Raw genomic sequence first — 27,963 nt, 5'->3', positions numbered from 1 at the left:
CCCACACCTCCAGATAACCTCCCCCAGCGGTTTCATATAGATGTTAAACAGCATGGGGGATAAAATAGAGCCCTGTGGAACCCCATGGCACAATTGCCATGGCACAGAGCAATAATCCCCAAGCACCACCTTCTGGAATCGGCCATCCAAGTAGGAGCGGAACCACTGCAGTTCAGTGCCTCCAACTCCTAACCCAGACAACCTATCCAGAAGGATACCATGGTCGATGGTATCGAAAGCCGCTGAGAGGTCCAGGAGAATCAACAGGGTCGCACTCCCCCTGTCCCTCTCCTGGCAGAGGTCATCCCACAGGGTGACCAAGGCAGTTTCCATTCCAAAACCAGGCCTGAAGCCCGATTGAAATGGATCTAGATATTCCGTTTCATTCAAGAGTGCCTGGAGCTGTCCTACAACCACCCGCTCAAGCACCTTGCCCAGGAAGGGGCGTTGGCCACTGGCCTATAATTGTTAACATCCTCTGGGTCCAGGTTAGGCTTTTTCAGGAGTGGTCTAATTACTGCCTCTTTTAAAGCGGCAGGCACCACTCCTCTCTCAAGGAGAAATTTACAACCTCCTGGACCCAGCCGGACATCCCTTCCTTGTTTGATTTAATAAGCCATGAAGGGCAAGGGTCAAGCACACAAGTGGTCGATCGGACTTGGCCAAGCACCTTGTCCGCATCCTCAGGCCTCAGTAACTGAAACTCATCCAATAAAACTGGACCAGACGGTGCTCTGAATGCCTCTACCAATGGAACTGCATTAATGGTGGTGTCCAATTCATGACGAATCTGAGCGACTTTATCCTCAAAGTGCCGTGCAAACTTGTCACTTGTCTTGCAAGGTAGACTCCAGCAATTCATGGAACGAGAATTGCCAGATGTACAAGCTGGGTTTAGAAAAGGCAGAGGAACGAGAGACCAAATTGCCAATATCCGCTGGATAATGGAGAAAGCGAGGGAGTTTCAGAAAAACATCTATTTCTGTTTCATTGACTATTCTAAAGCCTTTGACTGTGTGGATCATAACAAATTATGGCAAATTCTTGGTGGGCTGGGGATACCAAGTCATCTTGTCTGCCTCCTGAGGGATCTGTATAATGACCAAGTAGCAATGGTAAGAATAGACCAAGGAACAATGGACTGGTTTAAGACTGGGAAAGGAGTACGGCAGGGTTGTATACTCTCACCCTACCTATTCAACCTGTATGCAGAACACATCATTCCATGTGCTGGGCTTGATGAAGCCAAGGCTGGAGTTAAAATTGCTGGAAGAAACATTAACAATCTCAGATATGCAGATGATACCACTTTGATGGCTGAATGGGAGGAGGAGCTGAGGAACCTGATGACGAAGGTGAAAGAAGAAAGTGCAAAAGCTGGGTTGCAGTTAAACCTCAAAAAAACCAAGATTGTGGCAACCAGCTGGATTGATAACTGGCAAATAGAGGGAGAAAACGTGGAGGCAGTGACAGACTTTGCGTTTCTAGGTGTAAAGATTACTGCAGACGCTGACTGCAGCCAGGAAATCAGAAGACGTTTACTTCTTGGGAGGAGAGCAATGACAAATCTTGATAAACAGTGAAGAGCAGAGACATCACACTGACAACAAAGGTCCGCATAGTTAAAGCAATTCCCCGTATGGCTGTGCAAGCTGGACCAGATGGAAGGCTGAGCAAAGGAAGATAGATGCTTTTGAACTGTGGTGCTGGAGGAAAATTCTGAGAGTGCCTTGGACTGCAAGAAGATCAAACCAGTCCATACTCCAGGAAATAAAGCCAGACTGCTCACTTGAGGGAACGATATTAAAGGCAAAACTGAAGTACTTTGGCCACATAATGAGAAGACAGGATACCCCAGAGAAGATGCTGATGCTAGGGAAAGTGGAAGGCAAAAGGAAGAGGGGCCAACCAAGGGCTAGATGGATGGATGATATTCTGGAGGTGACGGACTCAACCTTGGGGGAGCTGGGGGTGGCGACGGCTGGCAGGAAGCTCTGGCGTCGGCTGGTCCATGAAGTCACGAAGAGTCGGAAGTGACTGAATGAATAAACAACAAGATGGCACTGTGGTCTAGCTCCTCTTATTGCCATATGAGTCTTTTCATGAGGGAACTCAAGCGCTGTAATTCGATAGCTCATTATCTCCGATCTTTTAAAAAAATGGCATAAAGGTTATTTAGTGCGGGAGACACCCTGGAGGTTGATGACATCATCTAAAGGACCCACAAACTTCCATGAGTAACCCATCTCAATAGCAAGATAAAAGCTCCATGTGAAGGGGCCCTGGGAGTTGGAGGACTTTTTCTGTCTAAACATGCACAGGACTGTGATCTAAATATACATAGCCTCCTAAATCTGTCTCTTGTGTACATCTAATCCATTTGCCAAAATCAACCTATTGACTCTAAATACTTTGCCCTCATGTTCTTCTCTTGCATGCAGCACCCATGGTTCATTTCTACTGCTTTGTTGCTTAATATCTGCTAGATGTTCTATTACCTGAAATATGAGTGGTCTGCCCATCTCTCCAATATAGTATGCCAAGCGTTCCCACACCCCATTTTATACACTGTGCCCTTTGCTCTACAGGCCCCTTCATTTTCCCAACACGCTGGACATGGTTTGGCCACGAATTTTGAATCATACAACTGTGAACTGATTCATATCTGTTTTAAAGTTGGCAGGGGTGGTGAGTGGCATAGTCACTACATTGACCTCAGTCTTGTGGGCCACAAAGATCTTTTTAACGTCCCTCAACAACCTATCAGTTATGAAAGGAATGTTCAAATTGGGTAGCCATGTTACTTTTTGGTATGAAAACAATAGGAGTCTGTGGCACCTTAAAGACTAACAGTGTTTTATTACTAAGGCATGAGCTTTTGTGGGCTAAACCCACCTAGTCAGATGCAGGAATGGAAAGAAACAAGATGGAAAAGTCAGTTACAGGCAGGTAGAAAGCAAACATTCCATCTACAATATTAAAGAAAGTGAACTACAGGATGGGACCTGGACTCTACAGACCTTAATGACTAAGCTATTTGGATGATCTGTTCAAGCCAAGTTCCAAAGTGTTATACTTAACAATGAAGGTCAGTTCTGAGTTCTCACACTGAATTCTGTCCGTCAATGAAAGGAATGTCGAAAACTGGAACTTTCTCTCTATATTTGTTGTTGTATGACCCAATTCTCATCGCTGGGAAATCATGCTCCCTATAAATGCAAAATCCTATAAATATATATATTCATAAATCCTATAAATGCAAAATATTATTATCTACTAGCATGCCTGCCAAAAGCAATTAAGTTTGACCTGGATGTGAATCTCGTGTGCAATATTGCCCAGTGTTGTAACAAAACAGCAGCTGCAAACAGGACAACAGTGGTAGCACGCTTTGTAGAACCAGTCATGTCCATCAAACCACAATTGAATAGAGCCTGAGAAGTTTGCTTAGGAAAAGCACAATATTTAATATTCAGCTACTATGTAACTTTAAGAATCGGTGCCTGTTTGCTTGTTTACCTCTTCCTTCCCCACCCCTAATATTCAGTTTTATGTTTAAATGTTTCAACATGTTCTTGGGTAGAGACACTAATGGCTCTAGTTATTACCCTCTGTGCCCCTTGATTTTTCACATTCCATGGGTGGGCTAATTGACTACGCAACACGATGTCTTTCTTAGCAGTTTTTCTAAACCATGGTGTTCCAAGGCCCTCCAGTCCCAAGTAGACCTCTATATCCAAAACTTCTTAATGTAAGCTGGGATCTATTTCAAACCTCATGTCAGCCAGCGAAGCAACCCTGGACCTCTGGTACTGAGAATGGTGCATTAACAACTAGGGATGTCAGAGAATTCTGCCACAGACTGAAATGGGATCGAATTCCCTTCAGTCCGTGCCATGGAATCCTCTGTGGAACGGCACCACGAGGTCCTGAGGAGCCAGCAGTCATGCAGCTTTTCTGTTGTCGTTCACAAGGAGTCACGGAATTTTCATAAATAAAAATGCAGTATAGTAATATTACGATAATAAATATGTAAGGTTTTTTAAAAAATGAATTGTGCTTACCGGCTTGTTTGTGGGTGTTCTTTTTAAATTGAAATTCTCCTTCTCCATTGGAGAGTTTACTTTCAGCCAAAACACTTCCTCTTCCTAGGGGCTTCCCAAAAGAAGGTTGTTTTAGGTGTGCCTGAGAGATAAACTGTTTGTTTAAAGCAACGCTGTTTTAAAGAAAGAAAAAGGTCCTGGAACCCTGCATGATGTATTATTCTCCCTGCTAAGCTCCAGGACCAGTGTGGTCATTTTAAACAGTTTTGTCCTTATATATATATATATATATATATATAGTCAACTGCTTAGGGATTTTTTAAAATGCTAAGCAAGATAGAAGTATTATAAATAAATAATAAAATAAGCATCTGCAGGGACATAGGTTTGCCACTCCTGCTCTACTCCATGACTCAGGAGGCAGAGACAATATGGAACTTGAAGGCCATTTTCTGAGCATAGAATCTGCTTACGGTCTTATGGTACATTGATTAATTGCCATAAATGGGAGGTGTGAGAGTTTCAGGATTTGCATGTGATGGAACATAGATTTTGGACATAGGATGTTGCCTTATACTGAAAGAGACGGGGTTTTGACTAGAGCGGCCACTGACGCATCACAGAGGAAATGCACCATCCCCATTTGGGATGGATGGGGATGATGGTTGTTGTGGTCCAACACTTCTGGAAGGCACTAGGTTGGTGAAGGCTGGTCTAAATTTTTCTTGCCTTTCAACGCATTACTGAAATGAAGGAGGAAGCTGCACCTGGTGGAATATTCCTTCTGGGCAACTCTTAAATATACACACCCTTTTATTTCTTGGATATATTCTTCAACTGTATCCTCTTCTCCCACCTTTTTAAATGTTACTCTATATCTGCCCCTGTTTTCCTGGCACTGAAAATAACAGACACCTCTGATGCCATCTAGTGAAATTTTGGGGGAAGTTAGTCTTCAGCTGTTTTCTGTAACCATCTGTGTACAAAACTGCCCCAGTATTGGCTCAGAAAAGATGCCTCCAGACTGGATTGATACACGGTGCTGTACTTATGGTGACATTTGCATTGAGTGGAGGAGCGGGCACATAAGTGACAGCTCTGGCCCACAGCCTCATCACTCACTTCTGGAGGTTGTTGTCTGCCAGTTGTATGCTGAATTGATTTAGTCTGCAATAGCCAGTCCTACAAGAACATAAGAAGAGCCCTGCTGGATCAGACCAAGGGTCCATCTAGTCCAGCATTGTGTTCAAACAGTGGCCAACCAGCTGCCCATGGGAAACCCTCAAGAAGACTGAGGGGAGATATGATAGCATTCTTCAAGTACTTGAAAGGTTGTCACAGGGAGGAAGGCCAGGATCTCTTCTCAATCTTCTCAGAGTGCAGGACATGGAATAATGGGCTGAAGTTATAGGAAGCCAGATTCCAGCTGAACATCAGGAAAAACTTCCTGACTGTTAGAGCAATATGACAATGGAACCAATTCCCTAGGGAGGTGGTGGGCTCTCCCAAACTGAAGACATTCAAGATGAGGCTGGACAGCCATCTGTCAGGGATGCTTTGACTTGGATTCCTGCACTGAGCAGGGGGTTGGACTCAATGGTCTTATAGGCCCCTTCCAACCCTACTATTCTATGATTCTATTCTATGAGTACAACAGCATCCTCCTGCCCATGTTCCCCAGCAACTGGTGTACATAGGCATATGATACTGGAAGTAGCATATAGCCACCAGGACTAGTAGCCATTGATAACCTCCCTTTAAAGCTATCTGATCTGGTGGCCATCACTACATATTGTGGTAGTGAATTCCATAGCTTAACTATGCACTATAATTTATTATCCCACTTAATCGTTCAAAATGAACCTCACCAGTAAAATGGCAGGTGGGACATTTCATGGCACCTTAATGTTAATCTAAGTATATAAGAAGAGCCATGCTGGATCAGACCAAGGCTCCATCTAGTCCAGCATTCTGTTCACACTCTCACATGTTCATGATGGTGCACTGATACACATGCGGACCAGAGTCAAAGAGCCTTCTGTCCCCACTCTGAGGATTAATTTCTAGACCAGACTCTAGAGTGCCAGAGGAGAAGACCGAAACTTGAAAAATAACAGCTGTAACACACACTTCATACAGGATAGTTCCATCAACAGCTAGATGTTAACTGTGATACCTAAAATGTAGCTCCCAGGTTCAGAGGTGCTATCCTAAAATGCTAACAGTGAGTTCATTCTCTGAGCGTGGATCCTTATGTAAGCAAAACAGCATCACTCATGCACAAGAGGGAAGTATCACCAGCTTTGGGGAAGGGTGGCACTAAGGGGTTTATTTATTTATTACATTTCTAAACTGCCCAATAGCTGTTGTGCTCTGGGTGTTTCACAACAATTAAAACCATAAAATACAACGTAAGATACAATATAAAAGTTTATACGTATAAAACTACAGTTTTTGTGAACCGCCTAGAGAGCTTCAGCTATTCGGCAGTATAGAAATGAAATTATATATATATATATATATATATACACACACACACACACACACACACATATATACATATATACACACACACACACACATTCAGGGCCAGAAATATTGGAACAAGGATAACTGTGTTGGCAGTTGGCCTCTGTACACCACCACATTGAAGATGAAAGGAAACACACCCAGATGGGAGCGAAGTCAGGGCTTTCAGCTGTAATTCAAGGGGTTTTACAAAAGTGGGGGACTAACCATTCAGGAAGTACAGCCAGTGGCATACTCATACACCCATTGTTGGTGGCTCCTAAGTAATGGAACAAACCAACATCCTTTCAAACTTAAGGATCGCCTTGAATACCTGGATGAAAATCCTTTGCGGTCAATGACTGCCTGAAGTCTGGAACCCATGGACATGACCCAATGCTGAGTTTCCTCCCTCGCCTCGAGATGCTTTGCCAGGCCTTTACTGCAGCTGCCTTCAGCTGCTGCTTGTTTGGGTCTTTCTGCCTTCAGTCTTGTCTTCAGTAAGTGAAAAGCATGCTCTATTGGGTTGAGATCAGGTGACTGACTTGGCCATTGAAGAACATCCCACTTCTTTGCTTTGAGAAACTCTTGGGTAGTTTTTGCTGTATGTTTTGGGTCATTATCCATCCGCAATATGAAGCAGCGTCCTATCAGTTTGGCAACATTCAGCTGAATTTGAGCAGAAAGTATAGCCCTATACACTTCAGAATTCATCCTGCTGCTTTGATCAGCAGCCAGGTCTAGGGATGTACGAAAATCACTTACCTTTCGGGTATTATGCTAATGGTTGGGGGGGAGGCGTTCTGTCCCTCCCCCTGGAATCCTCGCCGGGGGGGGGGAGGCGCTCCGTTCCTCCTCTCCGGGATCCTGGCCGGCCGGCTCCGCTCCGCAGGGATTCTGCGGAGCCGCCGGCCAGCTCCGCCAGCGGCCGGACATCCGGCCGCTGGCTAGCAGGGATGCAAATGGCAGCGGCTGTAGCCACCGCCGTTTGCGTCCCTGCAGTCAGCCGTGATAGGCTACGTAAATGTTTACGTAGCCTATCATAGCTGATTTAAAAGAAAAAAAAACCACATACACAAATAGCGGCCCCCATGGGCGCCGCCATTTGCGTTCTTTATTTTGGCACGTCTTAGTCTACGTAAACATTTACGTAGACTAAGACAGAGAAAATAAGAGGAACGCAAATAGCGTAGTGTCTACGCTATTTGCGTTCCCATTATTTTCGCCTTCTTAGTCTACGTAAATGTTTACATAGACTAAGACGTGCCAAAATAAGGAACGCAGATGGCGGCGCCCATGGGCCGTTTGCGTACACGTGTTTTTTTTGTTTTTGTTTAAAATCAGCCGTGATAGGCTACGTACACATTTACGTAGCCTATCACGGTATTTTTTAAAAAATCTAGCCATGATAGGCTACGTAAAAAATCTAGCCGTGATAGGCTACATAAACACTTTTTGTGTGTGTGTGTTTTTTTAACTGGAAATGGCGGCAGCAGCAGCCGGTCAGAAGACCGGCCGCCGCCGCCACAGAGCCGCTGCCGCAGCCACCGCTGGCAGGAAGATCCGCCCAAGGTAAGTCCCATCCTGGGGGGGGTGGGGGGGCAGACTGTTCCGCCACCAATTTTGGGGGGCTGAATGCGCTGGCGTTCGGCCTCCCCGAGTTCTGTGGCGGAATTCTCTGACATCCCTAGTCAGGTCATCAATAAACACCAGTGACCCGGTTCCATTGGCAGCCATACATGCCCATGCCACAACACTGCCTCCACCATGTTCGACAGATGATGTGGTATGCTTTGGATCATGAGCTGTTCCTTTCCTTCTCTAGGGATGTATGAAAGTTCCGCCACGGATCTCAGGGAGGCCGAATGCCAGCGCATTCAGCCCCCCCAAATCGGTGGCGGAACGGCCCGCCCCCCCAGGACGAGACTTACCTTGGGCGGATCTTCCTGGCGGCTGCAGCTCTGGAGGCGGTTCCAGCAGTGGTTCGGCGGCGGCAGCGGCCGGTCTTCTGACCGGCTGCCGCCGCCGCCATTTCCAGGTTAAACAAAAAACAAAAAAACGTGATAGGCTACGTAAAGATTTACATAGCCTATCATGGCTAGATTTAAAAAAACCACCGTGATAGACTACATAAATCTTTATGTAGCCTATCACGGCTGATTAAAAAAAAACAAAACAAAAAACGTGTGTACGCAAATGGCGGCGGCCATGGCTGCCGCCATTTGCGTTCCTTATTTTGGCACGTCTTAGCATGTTTTTTTATAAGATTTTGGCATGTCTTATTTTGGCACGTCTTACATAAATGTTTACGTAGACTAAGATGTGCCAAAATAAAGAACGCAAATGACATTTGCGTACGTGCAAAGCCGCCATTTGCGTACGCGCATTTTGTTTTTTAAAATAAATCAGCCGTGATAGGCTGTGTAAACATTTACATAGCCTATCATGGCTGACTGCAGGGACACAAACGGCGGCGGCTACAGCCGCCACTGCCATTTGCGTCGCTGCTAGCCAGCAGCCAGATGTCCGGCTGCTGGCAGAGCCGTCTGGCGGCTCCGCAGAATCGCTGAGGAGCACAGCCAGCCGGCCAGGATTCTGGGGTGGGGGAGGAACGGAGCACCTCCCCCCCTGGCCAGGATTCCGGGGGAGGGACAGAACGCCTCCCCCCCACCATCAACATAATCCGCGGAAAGGTAAGTCACTTTCGTACATCCCTATCCTTCTCCATACTTTTCTCTTTCCATAATTCTGGTACAAGTTAATCTTTGTTTCATTAGTCCAAAGAATCTTATTCCGGAACTGGGCAAGCTTTTTTAGGTGTTTGCTGGCAAAGGCTGATCTGGCCTGTTTGTACTTGAGCGTTACCAGTGACGCACCTTGTTGTGAAGCCTCTGTATTTACATTCATAAAGCCGTCTCTTGACTATCTTGACAATGACATGCCTACCTCTTCAAGAGCATTCTTGACCTGGATAGATGTTGTGAAAGGGTTCCTCTTCACCATGAGCAGAATTCTACGGTCATCCACTTTAGTTGTCTTCCATGGTCTCTGAGGCCTTTTGCTGTTGCTGAGCTTGCCAGTTCATTCCTTCTTTTTCAGGATGTTCCAAACTGTTGTCTTGGCCACTCCCACCGGTTTTGCTATCTCTCTGATGGGTTTATGTTGTTTCCTCAGCCCAATGATGGCCTCCTTCACTCGCACGGACACCTCTTTGGACCTCATGTTGGGAGTTCCAGTGAACAGCTACCAAATGCAAATGTAACACTCAGAACCACCCCCAGGCCTTTTATCTGCTTGATTGGTCATGGGGTACCCAGGAAACAGGCCACACCTGGCCATGCAGCTGCTTGTCAGCCATTCGTTCCATTACTTATGAGCCACCAACAATGGAGGTGTGTGTATGCCACTGGCTGTCCTTCCTGAATGGTTAGTGCCCCACTTTTGTCAAACTCCTTGAATTACAGCTGAAAGTCCTGACTTCGCTCCCATCTGGGTGTGTTTCCTTTCAACTTCAATGTGGTAATGTACAGAGGCTAACTGCCATAACAGTTATCCTTGTTCCAATATTTCTGGCCCTGACTGTATGTGTGTATGTATGTGCATGTGTGTGTGTGTATATATATATATATATATATATATATATATATAATAAAAGTAAAAACCAAGATAAAACCTAGCAGCAATGCAAACATTTAAAATACCATAACAGTTTTAAAACAGAAACTGAAAGACTAAAATGCCTGGGAAAATAAGGTCTTCACCTGGCTCCAAAAAGAAAGCTAATTCTACAACTGGGTTGCCACAGCAGAAAAGGCCCTCTTTGTAGCCCACCCACCTCACTTCCTTTGGTGGGGGCTCCTGGAGAAGGACTGCTGAAGATGATCTTAGGATCCGGGCAGGTATATACGCGGAGATGAACCTTCAGGTAACCTGGCCCCAAGCCATTTAGGGCTTTGAATATTAATACCAGCACTTTGAATTGGGCTTGGACATGGACTGGCAGCCAGTGCAAATGAAAAAGTACTGGCATAATATGATCACATTGGCCAGTCCCTGCTAACAGTCTCACTGACCTATTTTTGACCAGTGGAAGTTTCCAGACTGCTTTCATAGTCAGCCCCACCTAGAAGAACAACAAAAAAAGAGGAAAAACTAAGGGGTGGGGGAATTCCAGACAGACCAGTGAGGACTGCTCATGTTCAGTCACAATGGAATGCTAACTGGCTGTTGAGGGAGGGAGAAGGGAAATCAGGGGGGAGGGAGAATGTAATGGAGTATCCAGGAAGATGGCATGGCATAGCTGGCTGGCACATTTAGTAGGAGCACTCGACACTGCAACATTTTGTTGCAGGTCTCACTTGTACAGGTGCATCAGACTAATCCCTGTTGGAAACAAAATGCTGGACTAGATGGATTCACCCTACTCTAACCCAGCAGGGCTGTTCTTACATTCTTTCTAACAACATAAAAAAAGGGGGAAAAAAAGAATTTCCCACAAATCTCCTCCTGAAGCAAAGTGGGACCAAATTAGGGCACAATCCTATTCATATTTGGACAGAAGAAAGTCCTACAACTCTCAGCATTAATGCTAGGAGTTGTAGGACTTTCTTCTGTCTAAACATGCATAGGATTGCACCCTTAGGAAAGGTGTTTCAAAGCAACAGGTACCAAATAATAGGGACTGTCCCTAGGTATAGATGGAATGGGTGCTGTTTCTGTACTAAATCAGGGCCGGGGAACTTTTTTTGGCTCAAGGGCCAAATTAGCTCCTGAAAGTATGATGGGGCTCTATCCCAGCAGTGGACAGGGCCAGATGTGCCCCCCAGACACACACACACACACACACACAGACTCTCTCTCTCTCTCTCTCTCTCTCTCTCTCTCTCATGCCCAGACACACAAACTCATACAAATACATACAATCCACATGCATTCTGTCAAGCAGCTTTTAAGGTGTGAACCAACTGGAATGATATGGTCCAACACACCCTGCTTCAGAAGTCACTACAGGACAGGCTTTTGCCACCTGAATGAATAGCAGGTGGAGAAGAGCCTACCATTAAGAAGAGTGAGGCAGCTGTCTCAGGCAGCAGATGCTAAGGGGTGGCAGCAAGGTGTTGGAAGAGAGAGCTGTGTTCTATGTGGCCTGCCCTGTGTTCCCTAAGCTAGCCTGCTGCTTTCAGGAGTGTTGGAGGATGCTGTCCCATCATCACTGTTGAAGAAAGGCTCAACTGCTAGCCCATGGAAGGGGTATCATGTTGTTCTTTGCCTCAGGAAGCAAAATGTCTTGGGCCAGCTCTGTTGAGGAAGCTCTACACATGGACCCACCATTATCAAGTGCAGATTGAGCTGTCACTGTATCCCAATTTTTTTGTAATTAGAACTGAGGGACTATTTTCAGAGGCAGTATGCCTATGTACATCAGTTGGTGGGGAACATGGGCATGAGGGTGCTGTTGCTCTCATGTCTTGCTTGTGGGTTCCTGGAGAGCTGGTTGGCCAGTGTGTGAACAGAATGCCAACTATACCGACCCTTGGTCTGATCCAGCATGGCTCTTCTTATGTTCTTATTTGAATTGTCTGGCAAGATCTCTAAAAGAGGCACCGTAATTGATGTGAACTGCGCAGTGCAGCTCTTCTGTATTCTGAAAGACCAACTTCTCCCTCACAATTACAATTTCCCCCATAGTACTGCCTTTTATTCCCCCACCCTTTTGTTTTTAAACCCAGCAACCATTCAGAGAATAAAACTTCCCACCATAAAATCTCTTATCTCCACCATCCACAGATTAAATTATACCTTTCTCAGAATGTACTGGTGATATAGGTCCTTTTCGCTAGAAATTGCTCTTCTACAGTGTGAAGAGCAGTCTTTTAAAAATGATGCATTTTAACATTCATATCTTCTTTGAGAGGCTGATTCCAAGGTTGATTCTAAAAGGTTGTTTTCCACCTGCTGTATCATGGTGCAGCACTAACTGAAAGCCAGTAATTTAACTGTTCCATATTTTAGTGATGAAAAATTATATATTTTCCCAGTAAGGAAAGAGACAGAAATCAATAGATTCTAAACTGTGGAAGTGATACCTTGCCTGAGTAAAAGTGTCTTATAACCTCCAAGCCTCAAAACAAGAAAGGATTTTTTTTTTTAAAAAAGTACATTAAACGTATCTCCAGATGTTAGTGCCAAGTCTGTGTTATTTTATTTTATTTATCTGTTTATTGACAGGAATTCACGAAGTGGTTTACTAGGAATTATTTAAAAACACACATGCACCAAAATATTTAAACAAATAAAACAATATGCAACCATTCAAAAATCACATAAAAATACAACACAGCAGCGACATTACAGCCAAAAAGAAAAGCAATTAAGACAGCAGCATTGCAAAACGCTCTTAAATACTGGAGGGGGTGGGATCTACATGGCAATGGAATCAGATGCACTTCCTGGTTATATCCGGATTTTCCTGAAATCACTGTGGTCTGTCAGTGGCACTGAAGCAAGAAAAGCACGGTATACAGCACCTAAAAACCTGGTTTTCTGGTCACACAGGACTTTAAATGTCGGGGTTGGGTGGGCGGAGTCAGGGAGGAGAGCTGAGCATCAATAACCCCGGAGGTGTCGCTCAGCGAATGAGAGACTTGTTTCCCATCCCTCTCCGGGCTCCCCCCTGCTACTGCGCTCTTACGATTCGGAAAGCAGCTAAAGCGCAGTTCTGAAGGCTAGAAATGTCGCTGTACTGCTTTTATGAATGAGCAAGGCAGAGTAGACTAACTGGTGGAAGCAAGTACTGCACGATTCTGAAGGGAAGAAACTGTGTGGCAACCAACAGGGGAAGGCATTTACAAAGAAGAAGAAGATGGAGCATGCACGTATTTTGGTGTGTTTGTTGCTGCTTTGAGGGGGCTGGAGGGAAGAAGAATGTGGGCACTGGTGTGATGGGAGCAGGAAGAATGGAAGAAGCAGGGCAGCAGCAGCTGGGGGGAGAAGAGTCTGGAGTAGGTGGTTCTCCTCAGGCACCCTGAAGGGTTACCCAGGCTTATTTCGAGCAAGGGGATTTAGGCAGGGAGTTACTTAACGCTTGACCACCAGTTTTGAAAAAAAGAAAGAAATCCTGCTTCCTGTGTCTATTAAATGAAGCGTCAATGTCTCCCCCCCATCTCTCGCACTGCCTCTCTCCCTCTCTCTCCCTCGCAATCTCTCCCCCCCGCCCCGCTTTTGTCTTTTCCTAACCAGACAGCACCTCGGTGTTCAGTCATGCTGGCCACATGACCACGGAAGCGTCTTCGGACAGCGCTGGCTCTTCGGCTTGGAAATGGAGATGAGCACCACACCTTAGAATCGGACACGGCTGGTTGGAGACACCTTTACCTTTTTAACCAGACAGCAGGAGGGGTTCTGGCTCCTAGCCAGCCCAGAAGCTTTTATGAATGAGAAAGGCAGGGTGAAAGCAAATACAGCATGATTCTGAAGGAGAGAAACAGTGCTGTAGCACTTTTATGAATTGGAAAGGCAGGCTAGTTACTCTGACTGGTGACAATAGGGCCACCTGGGAGCTGCTTTAAGGTAAAAACAACAACAACAACAACAACAACAACAACAACGGAGTAAAAGGACTTTCTGAAAATGTGGATTTTCAGGAGGAAAGCTGCTGGTTGGCTGAGGATTGATGACAATGTCATGTCTTCCAAAGGACCTCAAACTGGGAGAATGGGCATCCACATGGCAAATGCAGTTCAAGGTAAGCAAGTGTAAAGTAATGCACACTAGGGCAAAAAATCCCAAGCTCAAGTATAACCGAATGGGGTCTGAGCTAGTGGTGACCAACCAAGGAAGGGATCTTGGGGTTGTGGTGGACAGTTTGACGAAGATGTCAGCCCAGGGTGTGGTTGCTGTAAAAAAGGCAAACTCCATGTTAGGCTTAATTAGAAAAGGAATTGGGAATAAAACTGCCAATATCATACTGCCTTTATACAAATCTATGGCCCAACCACACTTAGAATACTGTGTACAGTTCTGGTCACCATACCATATATATATATATATAGAGAGAGAGAGAGAGAGAGAGAGAGAGAGAGAGAGAGAGAGAGAGAGAGTAGAGCTAGAAAAAGTGCAGAAAAGAGCAACTAAAATGGTCAAGGGGCTGGAGCAACTCCCCTGTGAGGAAGGTTACAACAGTTGGGCTTGTTTAGCTTGGAAAAAAGGAAGGTAAGGGGAGACATGATAGAAGTGTACAAAATTATGCATGGTGTGGAGAATGTGGATAAGGGGACATTTTTCTCCCTCTCTCAAAATACTAGAACCTGGGGTCATCCCATGAAGCTGATTGGTGGGAGATTCAGGACAGATAAAAGAAAATACTTCACACAGTGCATAGTTAAACTATAGAATTCACTACCTCAGGATGTAGTGATGGCCACCAATTTAGATGGCTTTAAAAGGGGATTGGATAGATTCCTGGAGGAGAAGGCTATCAATGGCTACTAGTCCTGATGGCTGTGTGCCACCCCCAGTACCAAAGGCAGTAAGCTTATGTACACCAGTTGCTGGGGAACATGGGCAGGAGGTTGCTGTTGCAGTTGTGTCTTGCTTGTGTGTTCCTGGTCAACAGCTGGTTGGCCACTGTGTAAATAGAATGCTGGACTAGATGGATCTTTGGTCTGATCCAACATGGCTGTTCTTATGTTCTCTAAGTGCTCTCCCTCCACACTAAATTGCTCATGCAGATTGGCTCCAGACTTTCTCTGTTCCCCCCAAAAGGTAACAGTGACTAGTTCAGTCAGACCTCCCTTGGTAGAGTATCTTATAGGGTGGATTTTCCTTGTTGTCCTTCTGCTGGCAGGCAAATATGTTTTCACTCAAGCAGACCTTTGGCATGTAAGCTGGTCTGTTGGGTTGGGTGCTGTTTATTCTGTCACTGAGTTTTTAAATATATATATATATATATATATATATATATATATATATATGTTTTATTATTGTTCTAACCAAGTTTTTATTGAAATTATTTTTAATATTATTGTTATTATTACATTTATGTTTCACCTTTTTCCCTCTTGCAAGGAACTGAAGGCAGCTCACATGATCCTCCTCCTCTCCATTTTATTCTGACAACAACCCTGTGAGGTAGGTAGGCTGAGAGTCAGTGATTGGCCCAGAGTCACCCAGGGATCTTCGTGGCCCAGTGGGGACCAGAATCCAGATCTCCCAAGTCCCAGTTCCACACTCTAACCGTTACACCACACTGGCTACTGATCAATAGAAGTTTAAAAAAATTATTACGATTGTTAGCTGCCTTGATGCTCCATTTTCTTAGTGGAAAGGCAGGATACAAAACAAACAAACAAACGAACAAACAAACATAGGGCCAGACTTGTAGAGAGATCCAGGATCAGGACTGGCTCTAAGTTTGAGTGCGGGAGAGGCCTTGGCAAAGTGCCCTCTAATGGTCACCATCCTAGCATGGTGGGTCATGGCAGTAATAGAGAGTGGCAGAAGCAAGAGGGCATTGGATGAGTTCCGGGTGGCTGGGAGTTGCCATTTAAATTTGACCTAATGCTCTGGAATAACACTATGTCGGCCCTCATGGGAAATAAGATGGCAGCTCCGAAGCAGCCTGGAAATTGATATTTGTGCAACTCCAGGACCTGGATTGAGATCCTTTAGGATCTGGATTCCTTATCTTAAATTAGTAACATGCCAGGTGGTGCCTTTACAAGAGACTCCAAGCATAAAAAGACCCAGGAATAGAGCAATTTCTCTCTGCTGGAACTCTGATTGAAGTTTGACCCAACTTCAATTGGGGTAAAGATATTCAAGCATTCCAGATGAAGATAATGCCTTACCTGTTTTTAACATGTATTTTAAAAATTCTTTACAGTCTTAGAATGTCTTTTCTACTTCTTAGTTTCAGGGATCAACATGTCAAACACACTGCGTATTCCAAATAACTTGGAAATTCATTTTCCAATAACATTTTCATACCTTAGCCTAGCATTGTGGACATATTGTGCTTCTGTTAAAATCCTGAAAATCCCAGCTTCAATTTCTTTTAAAATAGAAATGTAATCTAACTCTCCCGGTTACAGAAATCATCTTGAAAATGTAATGGCGAAAATCACTCAAGGATCGAAGACCAGGAAACAGATAATAAGCTGAAAAGTCCAAAATAGGCCAGCAAGATAACAGGGACTGGCCAATGAGATCACATTACGCCAGTACTTTTCCAGCTGGACTGGCTGCCAGTTCTTTTCCAGGCCCGATTCAAAGTGCTGGTGTTAACATTCAAAGCCCTAAATGGCTTGGGGCCAGGTTATCTGAAGGATCACCTCTTCCCATATATGCCTGCCTGGGTCCTAAGATTATCCTCAGCAGTCCTTCCAAAGGAAGTGAGGCGGGTGGCTACCAGGAAGGGGACCGTTTCTGCTGGCACCCCAGCTATGGAATGAGCTCCCTAGAGAGGTTCACCCGGCACCTACATTGTATTCCTTCCGAGGCCAGGTGAAGACTTTTTTATTATCCCAGGCATTTTAGCTTCCTAGTCTTTTAGCTTTGACATTTTAAATCTATATTTTAAATCTCTGCATTGCTGCTAGGTTTTATTCTGGTTGTACTGTGATATTGTGGTTTTAATGCTTTTATATTTTATATTGTTTTTTCCTGTGCTTTTTGGTTTTAATTTTTCTGAACTGCCCAGAGAACTTCGGCTATTGGGCTGTATAGAAATGAAATAAACAGAAGAAATAGAATAAAAATAAATAAGTCCTTATGCGTTTTGGCTGATTATTTCAGGACCCATATAAAACAATAAAAGTTTTTTTGTGGCTTAAGACACATTTTTTGCCTTCTGTAAACCAAGGGCCAATTCACCCAGAGATATAGAATGATTCTGTATACATGAGCAGACCTAACCATCCTTGGGGAAACATTTGCGTGGACAAATATAAATGGAGCGATCACAGATGTAGCTGGCAGCAATTTATATGATTGTAAATGCACTTTCTTCAGCCACCTTGATCAAGAAATTGCTGCTTGGTGCCCAGTCTTTTTGGCAAACGTGCCATAAGTTAAGTCCTAAGTAGGAGAGGATGCTGCTCTAATACATCACAGTATCTATATGCAACTCCAAGAGCCTTACAGGGCAATCCTGTAGCTATGCCGGAGCGCTCCAAGGCACTCCAACATTTCCAAAGCCCTGCTGGTCTCCTGCCAACAATGGGAGGTTGGGAGCAGCAGCATTTCGTCCCACTTAAAAAACAAAAATAAACTATTCCCTTCCCATTGTGAGGGGAGGGAAATGTTTAGGCCAGCTCTTGGGCTAATTTTAGTGCCGTGCCGAAAATTTCACCCACATTTTTCCTGACCCTTCTCATTCAATCTGGTGGAAGAGAAATTGCTTCCCCAAAAAAATTCAGTGGTGAAGAAATTTATGAGAAATTTTCTAGGGTTAGTTTTGGGTTTCTTGGGCTTACCTTACTTAGGAGGTGGCCAAGGAGTGAGCACAACTGTCCTGTTTTTCATTGTACACTCATCTCTGCGGCAGCCTGTAGCCTCCTCAGCTTCCTACACTTCAGTTAAAGCCCAGTGTAAGGCCTCATGAGGTAATTCCTCCCATAGGGCTTTTTCAGATCAGGATGTTCAGGCAGCCTGGGAGACTAGCTGTGATTAGGGAAGCTCAAAAGCACCACAAAAAGATGTTATAAAACATCCTGAATGAGACAGAACAATGGAAGCCTCTTTCATGAGGGTCCGGGGGGGGGGGGGGAGAAACTTTCAGGAACTTGGAGGACCGATTTTGGCAGAGCACTAGCTCCACCTCATCCCTGGAGCTAGATACAACACTGCCCCCACCTGCATTGTGGTGGATGCAAACTGGGGGCCAGCTTGCCAACACAGTTGATGCTGTTGGAGTATGAAAACCCCAGACTCCCTTATGAAAAAGGAAAGAAGCTGTGCTACAAGCCCTGCCAATGGGAAGCTCTATGTGTCAGGAACTGTTGAGAATTTCTCCCCCCCCTTTGGAAAAATTTGGTTAAATTGTCTCCCAAATTTCTCTGTCCACAAATAAGGTGGGCAGTTTCAAAAGGCCATTTGTGCACAGCTCTAATTTAAATGTTTCTCCATGTTGGAGACATATCAGAGGGTGGGAGGGCTTTGGTTACTGCATATCCTAAGTCTGCCCCACTCTACCCATTCCACACCCCTGCTCTGCCCACTTTTGAAATCTCCTGACATTGGAGCTCTGGTGTTGGGGAGGAAAGAGATGCAGATCTTTCCACAGAGGCAGGGACAGGGATCTGAGATTGGATCTCCCCCTCCAAAATTAGACCTCTGTCTCTAACCTTGGAAGGGCAGGGAACATAGGACCGCAGTTTTTGGTAGGGATGTTGGATAAATCTGCAACAGAGTCAAATGAGTTCAGATTTCTAGGTATCTGACCTGTGGATACCATAGCAGAATGGTTTTTTCTGAGTCACATGGATTCTGTTGACTTGCAGACTGGTTTATCAATTGGGGGGAGGGAATTTCCACTAATTTGCATTAGTGCTAATTTGCATTAACTAATGCACATTAGTGCATTTGTGGAAGTATGCACTAAGGTGCACTTTCAGTGATGCACTAATGTGAATTGGCGCTAATGCAAATGAGCACAAGCAGAATGAAATTTTGATTAAAAAATTCAGATTCTGTTAATGAGTGGACGATGGAACAAAAGATGCCTGACAATCTGTGAAACACAGACAGAATGGATTTAACCAAATCCATACATCCCTAGGCTTAGGGTGGGCTTGCCTCCAGTCTGTTGAACTGTTGAGCTGTCTGTAGTGCAACTCTGGGAAGGCAGGCTGGAATGCATTCCTGACTTTGAGCATCCCTGTTCCTGCCCAGAAGTGATGCACGCGTGACTGCTGTCTCTGATGCAGGTTGGCCATAGATATACCCATGATTGTCTGGCTCATGCGGGCAGGTCCCTTCTGGGCGGGTCCCTTCATGCTGGAGGGGTCATTCAGTTTAGGGAGGTCTTTAGGCCCAGCGACACTCTCAGTGATGTAATGAGACACACAACAGAGGCTAGAGGGCTCTTTCAATTTGAATGGTTCCTATTTAAAAACACATTCATGTTGAGCATCCAGTAGAAGTTCTCCAAATTAATTCTATTTAACAGGATTCATTCAGAATTAGACATGGGGGGTGTGGAATTCTGCCCATCACTCAAAATCCCAACAGCGTTTTTTCCCCTCTCTACCCATATATTTAAGTAAAAAAACAAACCCTTTTCATTATAGCAGAGCATTTACATAAAAAGTTCATGCATGGTAAGTCATTTTCGACTACAGAACTAGGAAACAAACATTTGCTGTTCAAGCTGAATAAGACATCGAACGGAAGTGACCTTTAGGAACATGATGCAGTTTCAGTCATTTGCATTGTAAAGTGTAACTTTATCACTACATTATAACAGATGTTTTTGTGTTTTCTGATAAATATTCGTTATTTATTTCTGAATATTTATCAGAAAACACAAAAACATCTGTTATAATGTAGTGATAAAGTTACACTTTACAATGCAAATGACTGAAACTGCATCATAAAGAATATTTATCAGAAAACACAAACACATCTGTTATAATGTAATAATGTAGTGATAAAGTGGTGTATGGCTCTCACTAGGAGCCATGCACCACCTGCTATTAGGATAATTAATTGAGCAGAGGTTGGAACTGCAGGTCCTTCAAACAGGCAGAACCCTTCTAGCCAGAGTATCAGGTGAGCAAAAACAACCTATTGTCTCCCACTTCCTCCTTTATAAGCTCAAAGGAGGCATACTCTGGCTGTTTTTCTTCAGTATGAGCAATAGTCAGGAAGGGAGACCACTCACCTACTCATCAGAGCCTGTCTGCTACTGATGTGATTATTCTTTATTGCCCTGCCGAGGACTGCATAGCCAAAGCTGTGAACTGAGAAACTAGCATTTGAATATTAAAGATCTGTGGCATTCACACAATTAAACCTATGAAGCTGCCTCATGAGTCATGTTGGAATGGTAGTGGCAGGGGATAGCACCAAATAAAGGTGCAGGCTAAGGGTTCATTTGTTCTTGGAGTTTTTAAAGCAGTTTAGGTACAGCCACAATGATCCACTAGCACCCAGAATAGTTCCCAGTAGTGGTCATACTCTCTCTGCAATCCCTACCCTGCATAGCGCAGAGCAAATTAATACCTCTGGATGCATCAGAGAGTCTTGGGTGCGAATAAGGTGTGTGTGTGGGGGGGGGGTTGGTGGGGGGGAGTTGCTTAACAGACAGGTAGAACCAAATACCTTTCCCTTTTAGCCTGGGTTTCTTGTAGATAAAAAGACTAGTATGTTCACTATGTCCTATAGTAGTGGTGATGGTTTTGTTCTGTTAGAGGTCTAGTCTGATTTATTCTGCTGTTTATATTTCTGACTGCTTAGCAGACTATTTGTTTATGGCTTGGTATAGTTTGCCAAGCCCTTCACTTTCTGGTTTCAGTCTGCTTTATTCAGTCACTTCTGCTAACAAGTCAAATTGAGACCACTGGTCCATCTGGTCTGCCATTTTCCACTACTCTGACTGGCAGACTCTCTTCACTCTCTCTCTCTTCAGTCTTAGGCAGAGGTCTTCCTCAGCCTTGCTAGCTGGAGATGCAGAGTTTGAACCTGGGACCTTCTGTCTACTCTATCCCTGAACTATGGTGCTTCCCATTCTCAGATGGCCAGTAGCATTTTGGGCCTGTGACAATGAAGGTCTCCTGGGATCCCTTGATATATGCAGGATCCATAGGTACATCATCCTCACATATAAATAAACATGTGCTTAATAGACGGGAAAGGTAACAGCGTTCCGTGCACCTTGGTGTTCAGTCATGCCGGCCACATGACCACGGAAGCGTCTTCGGACAGCGCTGGCTCTTCGGCTTAGAAACAGGGATGAGCACCGCACCCTAGAGTCGGACATGACTGGTTGGGGACACCTTTACCTTTTATAATAGCTTTAATTTGCAGGAAAAGGATGAAGAAAGCCGCAAAATGGTCTGGAACAGCAGCTCCCAAGTGAGCCAAATCAACCAAACTAATCAGTCACACATGACAAGATGGGATTGATATAGTAAGCTACCAAACTTCCACAGAAACCACATTTCAGTAGCCATTCCAGGCACTAGTCTATATTCTAGAAAAATCTCCCAGAATGGCACCTTCAAGTGAGCCAAATCAACCAAACTCACCAGTCACACATACTACATAGCAGGGATGCAAAAATGCAATGAGCCACAAAACATCCACAACAACTATGTTCAGATACCTGTTCTGGGCAATAGTCCTTATTCCACAAGTTGGTCTGGAACACCAACTTCAAAGTCAGCCAAACCAACCAAATTCAATGGTCACACATGATTATATATGAGGGTGATGGAATAAGCCTTAAAGCCTCCACAAAGCCATGTTCTTGTGCCTTTTTCAGGCAACAGTCCGCATTTTATATTATGGCCTGGAACAGGACTTCCAAGTGAGACAAATCAACCAAAATCTCCTGTTATGTGTAACCACATGGGATGGATGCAACGAGCCACAAATCTTCCGCAGAAACCATGTTCCAGTATCCATTCCACAGGCAATAGTCCATATTCAGATCAAATATTGCTTATTCTGTGTAGGAGAAGCCATTACAAAAACAGAACACATCAAAGACAAAGAACAGATACGTTGGTCAGATTAAAAAAGGGCAACTTCAGACTAAGCCAAATCAACCAAATTCACCTGTCACGCTATCCTGGATGGGAGTGATGCAATGATGAACCACAAAACCTCGACAAAAACAATGTTCCAATAAGCAGATTTACAGTCTAGTGTTTTACTTTTACACGGGATTTGTGCAAATGTGTACTTTCACACTAATGTGCATTTGTAAATGAATGACATTCTTGTAGAAAAGATCCAGTTCTGTCAACGAGTAGACAGCAAAACAAAGAATGTCTGACAAACACAGATGGAACAGATTTAAGAAAATTCACACATCCCTGCCCATACCTCTCATTTGCATTGCCCCAAAGGCATGCAGTTGCAATGTAAATTGCTGGCATAGGGAAAGGGATTAAAGCCCCCAACCCACCAGTCTAGGGTTCTTATCCATATGAGGTCCCATGAGCTTACTTTTGAGAAAAGAAGAAAGAAAGCCTAGCTTCATCTTTACAGTGACATGAAGTTTGACCCTCAGATAATTTGGGAGGGGTGGGGATGGAATACACAGATGGGGAGAGCAGAAATATCAGGAACTCACACCACCTTTCTGAATGCAGTACAAGGGCCCCAATCCTTGTTCTTACTTTCTGTGTGGTGGGGGAAGGATATGCAAGGATCATATCTCACTCTATATTCACGTGTTACACTGAACATGCATTCACAGTCTATGTACGCTCATTTCATTTCATGCACCCACACTTTTCCTTGGTCAGCAAAGATGCCCCATGTCATCCTGATCCTATATTGCCTTATGAAGCATCTAATGTTACTGCTAGAAGAGGTCTCCCTCTCACTGTTTTAAGCTTGTTTTAATGCATCCTGCCAGCTACTGATGTAACTAACAAACAGGCCTGGCTCAACTCACAGGAGGATTCCTCTAGAGATAGAGTAAGGCTCAGATGCTTCATAAGTCAATACAGGACCAGGACAACATAGGGCATCTTTGCTGGTCCCAGATCCTCCATCCTCCTCATGTGGATCATAGAATCATAGAATCATAGAATAGTAGGGTTGGAATGGGCCTTAAAGGCCATCGAGTCCAACCCCCTGCTCAGTGCAGGAATCCAAGTCAGAGCATCCCTGACAGATGGCTGTTCAGCCTTGTCTTGAATGCCTCCGGTGTAGGAGAGCCCACCATCTCCCTAGGTAATTGGTTCCATTGTCATATTGCTCTAGGGATGGCAGAGAATTCCGCCATGGATTCCAGTGAGTCCAGTCCAGTGAGCCCGGAATCCGTGGTGGAACAGCCTCCTGCCCCCCGGCGGAATCCCTCCGGGACGGCACTTACCTGGGGCGGATTCGGCGGCGGCTGGTCTCCTGGCTGGCCGCGGCAGGGCTGCTGCCACCGCCATTGCCGTCCTTGGACTGTGATAGGCTACGTAAGAATTTACATAGCCTATCATGGCTAACCTCAAAACAACAACAACAACAACAACGCAGCATACACAAATGGTGGCAGCTATGGCAGCCGCCATTTGCGTTCCCTATTTTTTGCCAATTTATCTTACGTAAATATTTACGTAAGATAAAACAGCGAAAAAAAGGGGGAAGGCAAATAGCGTAGTGGACGCTATTTGCGTTCCTTTATTTTTCGCCTTTCTAGCCTACGTAAATATTTATGTAAGCTAGAATGGCAAAAAATAAATGAACGCAAATAGCGTCCACTCATCTATTTGCGTTCCCCTTTTTTTCCATCATTTTATCTTACGTAAATATTTACGTAAGATAAATCAGCAAAAAATAGGGAATGCAAATGGCGGCCACCGTAGCCGCCACCATTTGCGTACGCTGCGTTGTTGTTTTTTTTAGGTTAGCCATGATAGGCTACGTAAATTGTTACGTAGCCTATCACGGTTGTCTGGCTGGACACAAATGGTGGCCGCTACAGCGGCTGCCATTTGAGTCTGCACCTGGCCGTCCGCGGCCGGAAATCCAGCTGCGGACGGCCCTGGCCAGCTGCTCCGTGGCCTGGCCGCGGAGTGGAGCCGGCCGTCGAGGATTCCAGGGGGGAGGGATGGAGCAAAGGTAAGTGAGTTTCATACATCCCTATATTGCTCTAACAGTCAGGAAGTTTTTCCTGATGTTCAGCTGGAATCTGGCTTCCTGTCACTTGAGCCCATGATTCCATGTCCTGCACTCTGGGATGATTGAGAAGAGATCCTGGCCTTCCTCTCTGTGACAACCTTTCAAGTACTTGAAGAGCGCTATCATATCTTCCCTCAGTCTTCTCTTCTCAAGGCTAAACATGCCCAGTTCTTTCAGTCTCTCCTCATAGGGCTTTGTTTCCAGTCCCCTGATCATCTTTGTTGCCCTCCTCTGAACCCTCTCCAGTTTGTGTGCATCCTTCTTAAAGTGAGGTGCCCAGAACTGGACACAGTACTCCAGTTCTGGGCCTGAAAGGCCTAGGAGAAATGTGGATGTACAGAGGGTAAGTTGAAAGCAAGCATAATTCATGACCTTGTACAACATTGTCACTGATCATGGGGCACATCAGTTAAGGCACCAGACTTAGTTTCCAGTTTCCTGGATTTGTGGACCTTGAGCAAACATGAGATAGCTTAACTGTGGTCTTAAACCAGCAGGCTTTAAAGAAATCATTAAATATAAATTATGCTGGTTTAGCAATAGACACATTTAATTTGATGATGTCAAATGTTACTTGTTAGGGCTAAAAGTTAAAGACACATGTCAGTAATTTTTGAGGTGGGTTTGATTCTGTTATATTATTGTAATATACATTAAAGATGCCTTTTTAATTCCAGTATTGCATGGTAGTATTTGTTTATAGCTAATTGTATCACTCCCATCTGGTCATATGCGACTGGTGAGTTTGGTTGATTTGGCTCATTTGGAAGTTTCCATTCTGAGCCATTTTACAAAATACAGACTGTTGCCTGAAACAGGTACTGGAACATGGTTTTATGGGTGTTTTGTAACTTCTGTCGCTCCCATGCAGTTATGTCTGGCTGATAAATTTGGTTGATTTGGCTCACTTAGACATTGCTGTTTGAGGTTGTTTTTTGAGAATGTTTATTTGGGCTCATTTGGAAGTGGCTGTTCCGGGTCATTCCTTTCTGTTCTGGATGTGTTTGGGGCATTAATGGGTTAATAATTTTAATAATAATTGCAGTTTTTCAAGGGTTTCTGTCCTAAAATATTGTTCTTGGGTGTCTCTAATACATGCCATAGTGATTGGCATGTTTTGTTTTGTTTTTCTTAAATAAAGGGGCTGTTCCAGCCTGCTCCATTCCAGCTTTTACACCATCCCCATGAAAAGGCATATAGTTTTTTGTTTCCACCATTATCAATAGGTGATGCCTATTGTTGTCAATTGTTTCCACCTTGGCAAGCTGAAAGATAAAAGGGAGAAATGGTGTTACCTACAATGTCATTAAAACAACAATAACAACAATAACCCACATTCTGTAGCTGCCACCCCACCCTCATTTGTATCTAATAGGGGTGGGAAGTGTAACAAAGGTAGCATACACCAGTAAGGTGAAACAATAATTTGTTTATTTCTTGGTCTTAGAATCATAGGATCATAGACTAGTAGGGTTGGAAGGGGCCTATAAGACCATTGAGTCCAACCCCCTGCTTGATGCAGGAATCCAAGTCAATGCATCCCTGACATATTCATATTGTCTTCCTTCATATTGGTTCTCAGTTTAGCACTCATCCATCACATCCAAAAGCACAGCCCTGGAGCTTACTCAGTTCCAAGTTTTCTGAAGAAATACTTTTGCTCTTTGACCCCTAGATGGCAACGACATAAACATACATTAAAGGGAGAACTGGGATGGTTTTACTTTGTTTGAACTATCTGCTTATAGTTTGGTACTTTAGGAACCTCTGGCTCCCTAAAGCTGACTAAAAAAAACACTTCTAAACAAAGTGTAAACTGAAAATTGTTTTACATGGATTCAGTTTTGGTTTTCTACTAACAAGAATTAGTAAAGGAAAAATCTTCTGTTCCATCTTTAATTTCTATTAGAAATATACTTGTAACAACACATTAAAACATAACTTGCATAAAATACCATAACAGCATTTCTTGTTGTTAAAAGGAGCTTTGCTTATACAGTAATAGCTTAACAGGAAATATAATTTCCTAAAGATTTCTGGTTCTTACACTTCTAGTCCTAATAAGGAGAGATCTATTCAAAGTACAAAGTTCCTCATTCAGTACTGAATAGGCTATTCAGCTGACAGTTACACAGCCCTGGTGAGCTTCCAAAACCAAGCTCCCACATTTTAAAATCAGCACATATTTATACATTTTTGTGTAGAAATTACCTCATATAGCTAATATGATCTACTGTCCCATAAATTAAGGCTCGCCGTCTTAAATATTTCATTGTTATTAAACATTCCCAAACAATTAGAACATATAGAAAAGGCTTAGATATACATCTTTCAGGCTAAATACAATCAGTTCTGAATTATACCTTTGAGAAGATAACTCCTTACTCAAAATTTTCCAATTAAACTTAAGTCTATAATTTTTTCTAGACATCTGTAGAATGTCTAGAAAAGCTTTTTGATGTGTATACCTTATGCAATACTTTTTGCTCATTAATAGATAAGCAAAAACTTTAAGTACACTTTTGACCTAGAATAATACAGTCTTACACCTGTTCATTACTTAACGGTACAATCCTATGCATATTTAGACAGAAAGGAGTCCTACAACCTCCAGCATTCCCCAGCCAGCATGGGAAGTTGTAGGAGTTTTTTGTGTCTAAACATGCATAGGACTGCATCCCAAATAACTCTTTGGCCCCAGCTCTGGATTGTACTCAACTGTAGTCATACTTACGAGTCATACTCATACTTGTAGATCCATTGAAATGAATAGGAGTCAATGTAGACTAACAACTTCCGTCTGGAGATGTTGGGGATTGAACTGACCTATGGTTCTTCTTCTAGACAGTGGCTTGTAGTGATGGTATTAGCAAAATGCCTGAGAGCCCAGAAGCCTTTGGAGATGCTAGCATGATGGGAGAAGCTATGTTTGATTGTGCAAGCATGTATGTGTACACACACACACTAATCCCATGGCAGATGCTTCCTCATGGGGAGAGGCATGTGTCCTCTTTTACAGAGCACAGTCCTCTATTTGAAGGGCGGCCAGAGGAGTGTCCTCTATTTTGAAGGCATCCTCTATTTGAAGGGATGTCCAGTCCTTGGCTAGTTTAAAGATAACCATCAGAAAGAGGAGCTGGGCCTTGAAGCTGCCCATCAACAGCACCTGGACAGCAGATTGAACAGGCCTGTGCCTACAGAGGTCAGCTGATCACAGTCTTTTACAATATGGAGAGGTATACTGTATTTATATTCTATTACAATAATTTCTAAATTTTCATCTATACGTATAAATTAGCATATGCAAACTGTATGCAAATCGGTGTTCTCTTTTGTGGCGATGCATTCCCCTTTCTTCTGGCAGTTCATAAGTGGCCAGCCTAGCGGGAAACTGGATTTTCACAAACTCTGAACACATGGCTGCTGCCTATGACCAGTCTGAGGCACTGCCCAAGCACAAGGGTAAAAAATGTCAGGCAAGCAAGAGTTCTGGTACAACATATCAGAGCTAAACGGGCAGCTGCATTTTCATAAGAGGGCCTCTATGGTTGTGTGCATCCCACTT

Source organism: Heloderma suspectum, chromosome 3, assembly GCF_057233095.1.
Source record: "Heloderma suspectum isolate Gila_16-S chromosome 3, 16-S_ref, whole genome shotgun sequence".
NCBI classification, from domain to species: domain Eukaryota; kingdom Metazoa; phylum Chordata; class Lepidosauria; order Squamata; family Helodermatidae; genus Heloderma; species Heloderma suspectum.
The sequence above is the reverse complement of the archived record's forward strand: the minus strand, read 5'-3'. Positions refer to the sequence as shown.